The following is an 11,906-nucleotide window of genomic DNA, read 5'->3' on the forward strand; positions in this document are numbered from 1 at the left end:
GCCACACACTCAGGAATATTCTTCTTCATACCACTCCACTAATAGATTTCCTACAAATCACGATACATCTTAGTGGCTCATGGATGGATAGAGTGTCGCACACCATGCATTTCTTCTACCTTCGATCGAATCAACCAATCAACCATTCTGAACCCATATACTACCTTCGATCGAATCAACCAATCGAACACCCAATATAGCAAGCTGGTGGACCTCCTGAATTAGCTTTTTCTTATCATCCTCTACATGGGTAACACTATCCATAGGTAACTTGCTAAGGGAACCTGCCACTACATTGGCCTTTCCTGGATGATAAAACACACTCATATCATAATTCTTTAATAATTCGAGCTATCTTTTCTGATAAAGGTTCAGATATTTCTGTGAGAACACGTATTACAAACTCTTGTGACTAGTGAACACATCAACATGAACCCCATAAAGATAGTGCCTCCAAATCTTCAAGGCCAAAACAACAGTTTCCAACTCGAGATCATGGGTAGGGTAATTCTTTTCATAAGGCTTAAGCTGTCTAGAGGCATAAGTTATGACCTTACCTCTCTCCATCAAAAACACAACCAAGACTAACTCTGGAAGCATCACAGTAAACCACAAACCCATCTGAACCATCTGGCAAAGTCAAAATTTGAGCGAAAGTGAGTCGAGTCTTCAACTCCTATAAACTCTTCTTGCAGGAATTTGACCACTAAAATTTAACCTTCTTCTGAGTTAGTTGAGACACTAGGGATGAATAAAAGAAAACCCTTCAACAAACCATCTGTAATAGCTAATCAAACTAAAGAAACTCTCGATATCTAATAGAGAGATGGCTCTAGGCCAGTTTCTTACTACTTCAGTCTTTTGAGAGTCAGCTTGTATGTCATCAACAGAAACTATATGGCCAAGGAAAGCTACTACTCTTATCCAAAATTTGCACTTACTGAATATAGCAAACAACTTATGAGCTTTAGGGTCTGCAATACAATTCTCAGATAGTCTGCATGATTATTCTCACTATGGGAATAGACAAGGATATCATTAATGAAGACTATGATGAACATGTCCAAATACTATTTAAACACTATGTTCATTAAGTCCATGAAAGTTGTAGGGATATTTGTTATTCCAAAGGTCATAATTAAGAATTCGAAGTGACCGTACTGAGTTTTGAAGGTTGTCTTCAAAATGTCACATTCTCTGACTCTGAGCTGATGATAGTCAGATCTGAGGTCTATCTTAGAGAAATAAGTGGCACTTTGAAGTTGGTCAAACAAGTCATCAATTTTGGGGAGAGAATACTTATTCTTGATTATGATTTTGTTCAACTAATAGTAGTCAATGCATATTCTGATAGAACTGTCTTTCTTACACTTGAACAAGACTATAGCGCCCCATAGAGAAACACTAGGCCAGATTAAACCCTTATTTAAGAGATCTTTTAACTATTCTTTCAACTTCTTAATCTTAGCTACAGCCATTTGGTAAGGTGGAATAGAGATAGGCTGGGTATCTGCAAGGAAATCTATTTCAAAGTCAATTTCTCTTTCGGGAGGAACTCCGCAAAGATCTTCAAGGTACACATCTAGAAATTCACTTACTACTGAAACTGACTCAAAACTCGGTGTCTCAGAACTTGAGTCCTATATTTGAATAATATAGTACATACACCCCTTAGATTTCATCCTCTTTCCCTTAAGATAAGAAACAATTTGGCCCCTAAGCACAGAGGTGCTACCCCTCCATTCAATATCTAGTTCATTGGGAAACTGAAACTGAACGACTCTATTTCTGCAATAAACTGAGGCATAGTATGAGTGGATCCAATCCATGCTGAGAATGATATCAAAACCAGTCATCTCTTACTCCACAAGATCAACTGAGGTGATTTTCTGAGATACTATGACCGAGAAACTTTTGTATACCCGTCTGGCTATAATAAACTTACCTACAGGGGTAGACACTGAAACCAAAATTGACAGCTATATAAAAAGTTACAAAAGAAAGTGAAGCTCAGGGTCTAATAAAATATACACATGAAGATAAAAGACCTGTAACGTACCCGTAACCACATCAGGAGAACTTTCCTGATGAAGCCAAGTCTGAAGACCATACAATATATTCTAGTGCTGCCCACTGGTTACACTAGAGGTGGCACCCTATTGAGTCGGGCGACCTACTGGAGCTGATTAAAAATTAGACTAGCCTTGTTGGCATGAATCCTTTCTCCTCTAAGAAACCATTGGACACTCTCGGATCTTGTGAACCGAATTGCCACATCTAAAACACACGTCACTACCAGCCCTAAACACACCCTGATGATTTATATCGCATTTCTCACACAATGGATTAGTACGACCACTTTACGCTACCCTAGGACTTAGAGCTTGGCACTCTATCCGGACTGTCTTGCCTAAACTTAGGCACTAGCACACTAGCTAAAGATGGATATGGGGCTAAAAATTTCTAATAGAACTGATAATGATTACCACCTTCAGACATTGGTCGAGAAAAGTTGAAACTACCTATTCTGGCTTTCTTATTCTCTCTCTCCTTAAGCTTCTCCTTCTCAATCTGTTGAGCATGAACCATGAGTCTAGATAGGTCCATCTCCTTAATCAATATGGAAGTCCTGCACTTCTTAACCACACTATCAACCATACCAAATACAAACTTACTCATTCTAGACCTATTGTCTGCTACCATAGTAGGAGGCAGGAGCATACGTCACCAACTAAATAAACTTAAGTGAGTACTCCTTCATACTCATACTGCCTTGTTTCAAATTGATAAAATCCTACACTTTAGCTTCCCTCAACTCTAATGGAAAGAATCTATCTAAGAAAGTCGTGGCAAACCCTTCCCACTCAACAGGCCCTGCCTCCACACCTCGATCCTTCTTTCACTACTTAAACCAGGAGTGAGCTACATCCTGCAACAGATATGTAGCCAACTCTACACTCTCACTCAAAGTGACACCCATGAAATCAGTCACCTTCTCTACCATGTCCAGAAGCTCCTACAAATCCTCCTCAAACTTAGATCTTAAAAATAAAGGGGGATTCATCAGAGTAAAATCCCAAATTCTAGTTGCAGTTGTATTTGCCAATCGATTAGCTAGGTAAACAACCCACTGGTTGTTCATAGCAATGACTAAATGGTCTAAAGTTGTGAAAGTGGCCCTAAACTCTGCGTGAGAGACTGCTCTTTAGGGGATCTTCCTAAATAGATGGTGGTGCGGGTTGACCCTCGTTCCTTTATCCATTATTTTTCTAGGAGGCATTATCTGTAAATAGAATGAAAGATAGGTTAGGAAAAGAAATTTAATAGAGCCTATGCTCTTGCACACGCTATGAACACTGAAAGAAGGGAAACTTTCCTAAAATGTCTTATAGCCTCGTGTTCATAAGTGTGGCATGCTTCACACCTATGTACAAGACTCTAATCAATGTGGTTTTCAAACTCCTTAGGACACTCTGAAACCTTAGGCTCTGATACAAAGTTTTGTCATAATCAAGGCTACCCCTAGTCGCGGAAATGATGCTTATAGTTATAAGTGACCACAAGCTAACCTATGAGCTAGTACTTGCTGTGAGAACTAGACAAAATAGTAATACATCACATATGTGGAAGGTAAGTTGATAAGATACTGCAAAACTAGATACTAAAATATGAATCAAAACATGTCTGACATATATAATAACAACTGATAATACTGAAATGACCAACTGACATCTAACTAATTGTCTGAAAGCCTCTAAACATCATGAGGAGTTTATGGGACAAACCCTCCCAACTAACTCCGACTAACTGAACATAAGAAAATATTGAAATAACTGAAGTAAATATGTCACTTCCTAGATGGATAAGGACTCACCACTACTGTTGCTGAGTAACGTTGAGTTGTCTAAGAATGGTTGGGATACTGAGTGTCCGAACCTATGTTATAAGACAACATAGCGCAAAAGAGTAGTATGTGGTCAGTACTTTGAATGAACTGGTATATGAGAAGAGGACTAACTAAAATGCATGAGGTAACTGAGCATGAATGCATGAACATTTAATATCTGTGAATGCAAGACCAAGCATAAATATGTTTCTGAAATAAATCTGGAGTTTAAAAGACTAAAGTCTGTGTAATTGAATGTATGAAAATCTGTACGCTTGGTCAAGCAAACCTAATTGACATATATTGAAATACTAACTAAAACTATAAGAGGTATTATATAACCAACATACCCCAATCTGAGCTAATTAGGGTCCAACCTATAACCCCAGTTGGAAGGGTTTTAGTATCGTGCCATGGGTACTAACACTGGTTGTGTGGATCCACTAATCTAATGTCCTAGAGGACTAGGAAGTCAGTCCTAAACTGGAATGTGACCCCCAAGAAAGTGTCAATCCTAAACTGGCAGGTGACATCTCATAATCCTACGCTCGTGGTTTTGGAACTTAGAGACTGCTACTAAGGACCCAGTCCTAACTGACGGGTGAACCCCCATTCCTAGGTTCGCTCGGTACTAAATCCTACTCCCAACTAAACTGACATGGGTACTGAACTAAACTAAGTTTAACTGAACATTATTTCTGATAGTGCTCATCATAATCATAAATATCTAAGTGTACTGTTAAGACTCATAGCTTAACTGACTTAGTACTTAAAATTCTAAAATCATGTGAACACATAAGCATTGGGTTTTCATAACTCACTAGCACTAAATGATCATAAAATACACTATTAAAGCTTAATACTTTAGGATTAAATCATGGTTCAAAGAACCAAAAGTAGACATTTCATAAAACATGTGAGATTAATGAACTTGAACATGGGAATGTCTTAAAACATGGGAAAACGGCATGGTTACTTGACTAAGATCATAACTTGATAATATAACATGAAATTCAATTGATTATAACATGAGAGATTGAAGCTTAAAGCATGATATAACCTAACTTGTCATGGAATCATTCTTGGATGTGAATTAAAACAAACTACCAAGGACAAACATGAATTAAAACTCATCTTGAACATATAAAACTCCATAATAAGAGAAAAATTCTTCCTTTAATTGAAAAGAAGGTTTTTTTGCTCCATGGGTGAAAGGGACCCATGGATAATCATCCCACATACCTTAACAACTAAATTCTTGAAGATTTTCTTGGATGGGAAGCTTTAACTCTTGATTTATTGAGAATAAAGCTTGGATTTGTTCTTGGGGAAATGGAGGGTTTTTCTTGAGAGAATTTATAAATTAAAGGGCAAATAATGCTCTTTAGAAGATCCAAATTCATGTTATAGACGAATTAGGTGAAGGTAAATGACTCAAATACCCTTAAAATGACAAAGAAGAAAAACTGGATGCAATAGGGAGGGGGCAGCACGGGCTCTGAAGTGGTGGACTAGGTCGGGCACCTGCTTTAGAGCAGTGGACTAGACCAGGCAGCGCCCGTATTACCCTAATGGACTGTAGGGGGTGGCGCATGCTTTACCCTAGTGGTGATATTGGTTTGGTCTTCCAAACACTCACTACCCTCGTCCGAAAATTCTAAAACTCACCCGAGATATACTTTGAACTACCCAATCATAAATTAAGTCAAAAATCGATGTCCTGAGGTTGGAAAGGTTAAAATAAAATTATTGAAGTTTAGGGGTCTTGAAAATGACTAAGTCCTTAACACTTAGTGAAAATTCCAAGTCTTGTACCCCTTAAACATGCAACTGTGAGCTAAATTAAGCTTAAGATCTTATGGGGTGTTATAAATACAATTTGGAATATAACGAAAAGGAGGAAATCAATGTTATTAGTGAAAATATGGTAAATAATTAGATGTAAAAGCAAATGTTGGAGGACTAGTAATGTCAAATAATTAGATGCAAAAGCAAATGTTGGAGGACTAATAATGTCACGACCCGAGGCTACTCCATAGTCGTAACACGGAGGTTAGAACTACAAGTGATCCCAAGCTAACCCATGTACTGGTATAATACTTGAGCAATGGATTTAAATTGTATAGAACCTAAATTTACTGAGTGGAAACATGATCATGAGAAATTCTAAATAACTGAAATACTGATAAATTTTACAACATGATAAAACTTAGGAAAGAAACTTAAATTACATGTAACGACTTTAACTGACTATCTATGAAGATCTACTATATTAAATATAGATAGCTGGGACATGCCTCCAACTACCACTAATCAATAAATATGAATAATAACAATATAGTACATGAACTACAACTGACTGGAGTTTCTGAAACAAAAGAACTCATTACCTGCTAGATGGAGGCTGTAAATTGTCTAATTATGATGTGTGGGCTACCACTGGTACTTACATAATGAGACAATGTATCATATAGACATATATGTGGATTAGTACTTTGGAATGTACTGAGTAAGTAGGGATGAATGCAATAAGTAAAACTGAGTATATATATAATCTTAAAACATGCATGCTAAGTGCAAGTAAACTCACCAAGAGACTGAAATCAACTGAAAGTTGAAGTATCTTAAAACATGAGTAACAAACATAATATGATAAACTAGTGAATCACTACACTTAGTTTCTTAAATCTTTACTTTTGTAGAACAAGTAAAACTAAAGCTGGAAAGCGGTAGAACATGAATACTGTATGTAAAATCTCTTGTAAAGCTGAACATGATGCAAAACTGAACTAAGGATCATGTATGGATATTGAGCATGAAAACATAAACATGTAAAACTGAGAATGCAAGACCAAGTATAGCATGTACTGACATAATTTGAATAACATGAATAATCTTTAAAATTAATTAAATAATTAATGAAATCTAATTACTTGGTCAAGAAAACCTAAACTAAGATAAATTAAATACTGACTAAAACCATGGGAGCTATCAGGTAACCGACATTCCCTAATCTAAGCTAATCAGGGTTCAACCTATAACCCCAGTTAGAAGGGAGCTAGTTCCTTGCTACGGGTTCTGACACATGGCCGTGTGGATCCACTCATCTATTATCCTGAAGGACTAAGGTGCCAAGCCTAAATTAACGGGTGACCCCTGAGAGTAAATCAAGCCTAAACTAATGGCTGACCCCTCATATCCTATGCTGGATACTTAGTTTTGGAACTTAGGGACTTTTACTAATGACTCCGCCTGAACTGATGGTGGTGCCACTATCCTTGCATTCACTCAGTGTTGAATCCTACTCCCAATTGAATGACACTAAAATACTAACTGGTACATGCACTGATAACCGATAAGTTAAGGTCATGGAATTTTGAAAACAACAATGCATACAGATTCTAAGGTAATTATAAACATATAAACTGATAGTGCTCAATAAGATCATAACAAACTGAGTTTAACAATAAAATCATGGGTGGACTGATTTATTTTTTGAAAAAATCATGGGTGGATACAAATCACAACCCTCTCACTCATCAAGGAAGTTGAAAACATAGCATATGCACCCACAAACTTGCCCTTATCATCCAATGCCCCCTTGTAGCTATGTTACAAGATCAAGCAGGTCTTTTCTAGGCTAGTATAGAGGTATCAGGCTAGGTTAGGGGGGAAATTTGGGAAAAAGTGACTAAGTACTACGTTTTAGTCTCTTTGCCTACAAATTCTTCTTACCAAGGCCATTGCTTTACTAGCTCACTTACCATTTTCTCATTCATTCATTCTTTACCATAATAGGCCCCCTTCTTGTTTTTTTACAAGCATCAGCCACCCTCAACTTAGGCTGATGCCATAAGTCAAAGTGCACATTGTCTTAACTAGACCAGGGCCAAATGTTCTTAATTCAAAATTCTAGAGTAACTTTTCATTAAACAGTTAACAGTCCTATAATAGCCACCCTTAACTAAGGTGTTTTGCCTAAGTTTAGATATACATTGCCCATTATTAGGCCAGGGCCAGAGCTAGGAGTCAACAGTTGAAAGTTTTTTTGTGGGGTCAACTATTTTGGCTAAATGGACTAAAACACAAGGTGTCCTGCCATCACTTCTTATCCCATCAACTACAGAACAACATCAATTAAACCAGCCAAGTTCTAGGTACTATATTATGTAAGAACTAATACAACTACTCACACACACAGTGGCAACTGAGTCACACTCATTCTACTGGTTCTTAAGAATTGTATCACATATCATATGTATTTACAGAATAATCCCAATTACAGATTCACTAACAGTTGATCACATATACTAAGGGACAAAAGTAAAAAGTTAAATGGTAACAGTCATAGTTAGATGCCAACGACATTCATCACCCATATTCACAACAAGATACAAACACAAATAACACTTTATTTCATAGACCAACTTTAGCAACATAACAAGACTTAAAAACCAAAAAAATGCAAATCTAAAATTAAACCTAGACATGCCGCTTCTTCTAGATAGTATGGTACAAGTACCCCACCCCCACAGAAAATCACATGCATTGTCCTCAAAGCATATATATGAAGTACAAAGGATGGGTATACTTGTATTGTCTCTAAATCACCTGAGGTATTTGTAAAGTGTGGTAAGGCTCCTGCATCCTCACCTAGTGCAATTTTGGCCCCTATGGTAGTAAGGATACTCAAAACCTCCCCCTTTTAGATCAGGGGAATAATCTCTTGAACTGATGCTGAACGTTGCCCCCTTTCTGGGGTAGAACTAGTGGATACTATTGCTGCTTCATCTTCTACTCTCTTCTTTCTCTTTTCTTCATTTTTTTTTTTAGCTCTCTTTAGATCATGTTGTTCTTTTTTCTCTGGTGTCATTGCTGATCTCTTTCTGCTTTTTTTTCTTTTTTTGCAGCTTTCTCATCCATCTGCTGCTTCTATTTGTCTTTCACGGGCCTCCCCATCAGATCCACTAGACATTCGTTATCGTCGCTCACCATAAAAGCTGGGTCAAACACAAGCTACTATAACTGCCTTTCCTTCAGCTCTGCTATATCAACCTTTGCCTGCTCGAATTCTTCCATGATCTTGGCAAGATCAGGGAAGGACAGGGCATCTAGCCTTTTATTGATACGGTGCTATATATTATTCATCCTAGCTTGAATGGCTTGGAATGGACGGAGGGCTTCATCAATGATTTCATCCACAAAAGGCTTGAAGTCTGCAGCCTACTTATCTAGCTATCTCTGAAACCTCTTTTGCGTCTTCACTAACTTAGCAAAGTTTTTTGGTGTGAACCTATACTCAACAAAATCTGCTCCACCTATAGATTATGTAGAACCTGACCCTACAGATATGCCTTGGGGTACGTACTCAGGTGGCACATAGGTGGTAATGGGCAAAGGCATACTATGGGAATCTTTGTAGCATCAGGAGCTGGTGAAGATTGAGTCTAGTAAGCTGGAGGCTTAGTGACACACATCTTGAACTTCGAGTCGTCTTTTGACTTCTCAAGGTCCTGTTTGTGTATAGCCTAGATTTCATTATCTACTCCACAAATTAGGGGCACTCCATCCTATTTGCATAAAGTCATGATTAAGCATGAGAACGGCAATAAACTGGAGATTTTATATGCCCTCACAAACATCTCATCTGTAATTATCTGGTCAAAGTCAATTTGAAGCCCTGAGATCAAGCTTGCCACTAACATGGCTTTGTGCTTATCCAAGTTTCCATCCCTTTTGTTGGCATTAACCTTAAGCGAACAACAGCCCACCAGAATTTTGCCTTAAAGCTAAAGGAATATTTTGTAATGCGCTTTCGTGAGTTGGTCAACCAAGAGGGGTTACCACACTCAGTCAAGAATGAGGCCACCCAAGGCCTTTGAGTGGATGTATTTCTCAATCTATACTCAAGATCAGGCACAGAAAGTGGGGCCTCGTACTCTGGCCCAAACAACATCCTATTGATTGTTCGGGCTGAAATATCAATAATGACTCCTCAAACAGGTACAGACTCTCTATTTGGCAAGTTTGTAATTGATGTCCCCTTTGGGCAATCCGTTTCTACCAGTGCAAAATAATTTGCAAAGAATTCTCTTACCCAATTTAGTTGATATGCTCCTGGTGGATGGATCATCCATGCTAGTTCATACTCATTGAACCGTCATTCCAACTAAGGATATTCATGTAAATCCTTTGTCATAATTTGGCTCTTCTGTAAACTACCTTGTGATCCCTCTCGCGGTAGGTGTCAACCCTTTATAGAACTTCTTGCGTGCTCCCTCTATCTGTCATCTAATTGCCTCTCAAACTTGAGGATCCTTGTATCTGACAACGTTAGCATCCTTAGGTTCAGTTTCTACATTATCCTCTTTAGTTTGCCCTTCTATATTGGCATCCTTAATTTCAACATCAGCAGGCTTAGGTTGAGTAGCAGCAACTGTGGCATCGTCTGGGCTCAAACTGGTACTGCTAGTACTACCCTCACTCTCTTCTTCATACTAGGGTAGTAAGGGAATTTCCCTTCTATGTTGTCTGGTGTTGTACTCGAAGGTGGGTTCGCCGCCACTTCTTTGAGATCTTCTTCCTCTATTTAATGGTAGTTTGGGAGCCATAACACCTGAAAAAAGAAGTAAGAAATTAGTTCACAGAAAAAATCTATAAAATCGGTGAATTTCATAACTTGATGGTCAAAATGGTGGTTCATCAGTGATGGGATGGTCCACCAATTTGGCCAACGAGCCTTATCCAGTGTCCTAGAATTTTCATAGCCCTACGATGATCGAAATGGTGGTCCATCAAAAGTGTGACAGTCCACCAAGTCTCCCGTCGCGTCTTATCCAGTAGGTGTCATCTTAAAGGTTCGTGCAATGGTTAGAATGGTGATTCATCTCATAGGTGACGGTTCACCAAGTTGGCTGTCGCAATTCCTTCCCCATATTCAATGTCTATTTCATCATTTTGCCGCACAATTTGTGTACCATATCAATTTTTATCTATAGCAACAATAACAGCAACAAACCCAATGTATTCCCACATAGTGAGGTCTGGGGAGGGTAAGATGTACGCAGTCCATACCTCTACCTCTAAAGAAGTAGAAAGGCTGTTTCTAATAGACCCCCGGCTCGAGACACGGAATAATAAACAAATTCATAGTAAAGCATGGAACAAGATGGCATAACATAAATACGACACCCCAAAGTAATAGTAAACAGGTTCATAATAAAGCATGAAACAAGGTATCATGAGAAGAACAATACCCCCACCAAGTAATGCTCTACACTAGCGGCCCAATCTGACCCTAGCCTTCTGCCCTAATTCGCGTCCTCCAAATCTTCCTATCTAGGGTCATGTCCTCAGTGAGTTGTAACTGCTCTATGTCCCGCCTAATGAACTCTCCCCAGTACTTCTTCGGCCTACCACTACCCCGCCTAAAACCATCCAAAGCTAGCCTCTCACACCTACAAATTGGGGCATCCTTTCCCCTCCTCATCACGTGTCCGAACCATCTCAATCGGACTTCCTGCATCTTATTCTCCACTGGATTCACACCAACCTTCTCCTTGATAGTCTCATTCCAAACTCTATCCCCCCTATTCAGCCCACACATCCAACGCAATATCCGCATTTCTGCCACCTTCATTTTTTGAATGTGAGAGTTCTTACTAGCAAACACTCCGCTCCATACAACATGGCCGGACGGACTACCACCCTGTAGAATTTGCCTATAAGCTTAGCCAACACTTTTTTATCACACAATACCCCCGAAGCAAGCTTCCACTTCATACATCCTACCCTAATACGGTGCAAGACATCCTCGTCAATCTCATCATTACCCTAAATCACAGACCCGAGATACTTGAAACTATCTCTCTTACATACCACCTGTGATTCCAACTTCACTACCACCTCATTCTCCAGCCTCACGTCATTAAACTTGCATTTCAAATATTCTGTCTTGCTCCTACTAACCTGAACCCTTTAGACTCAAGAGTTTATCTCCATACCTCTAATTTATCATTCA

The sequence above is a fragment of the Capsicum annuum genome, chromosome 5 (assembly GCF_002878395.1).
Source record: "Capsicum annuum cultivar UCD-10X-F1 chromosome 5, UCD10Xv1.1, whole genome shotgun sequence".
NCBI classification, from domain to species: Eukaryota; Viridiplantae; Streptophyta; class Magnoliopsida; order Solanales; family Solanaceae; genus Capsicum; species Capsicum annuum.